Source organism: Dipodomys spectabilis, unplaced genomic scaffold (assembly GCF_019054845.1).
Source record: "Dipodomys spectabilis isolate Male_0828 unplaced genomic scaffold, ASM1905484v1 ptg000113l, whole genome shotgun sequence".
NCBI lineage: Eukaryota > Metazoa > Chordata > Mammalia > Rodentia > Heteromyidae > Dipodomys > Dipodomys spectabilis.
Genome location: NW_024870790.1, coordinates 2,850,434 through 2,851,457, shown reverse-complemented (window position 1 = coordinate 2,851,457; position 1,024 = coordinate 2,850,434).

Below are 1,024 nucleotides of genomic sequence, written 5' to 3'. Positions count from 1 at the left end.
GGATCAAGCCCTGAGTTCAAGCCCCAGGACTGGTCAAAAAAAAAGGACAAGAAAAACAAGAATAAGCAAAGCAACGTCTTCTGATGAACAATGAAAATGGAAAAAGGCAAACAAAAGAATGAATAAATATTTAGAATCAGAGCCAGAAATATATTGTAATTGGAGAAATAATCTGAAAAAGAAATTTTTTACAAAGAAATGTAGTTTTGTACTGTCCCACTATACAACTCTTATTGTAGTTATGTAAAAGTGTAAAAGGAAGGAATATGTTTCAGATGGTTCCTATGGGCAAGGACAAGAAAGAATCTATTAAGAATACCATTTTTGTTACTGAATATTTTGGAATTTATAGGCCTCTTGGTAGGCTAGTTATGCCTACCAAAGCAGTGTACACAGTGGGTTTATGTCTTCTACACTGGCCTAGGTAACAACGTAAAAATAACAACATAATATCATTAGGAAGATGAGAGTCAGAGATTCAGAGTGACTGTCATGGACACCTATTTTGGGAATCTTTTTTCAAGAATTTCGTGGGACATATTCGTCTTCCATAAGTAGTCAACATCACGGCTACTTATCTCATTTCTCTCTTTTTTGGGGGGGGGTCCGGTCGTGGAGCCTGAACTCTGGGCCTGGGCACTGTCCCTCAGCTCTTCAGCTCAAGGCTAGCGCTCTACCACTTGAGCCATAGCGCAACTTCCGGCTTTTTTTTCTTTTTGCTTATGTGGTGCTGGGGAATCGAACCCAGGGCCTCAGGCATGCAAGGCAAGTGCTCTACCACTGAGCCACCTTCCCAGCCCTACTTATCTCATTTCTTATTTTTACTATTATTAATATTGATTTATTTTATAGTACTGGGGACAGAATTCAGGACCTCACAGGAAGCACTCTACCACTTGAACTATACTGAAACTTTTCCTCATTTCTTTATAGGACACACACACACACACACACACACACACACACACACACACACACACACACACACACACACACACACACACGTTCCTTGACTTTAATAAAG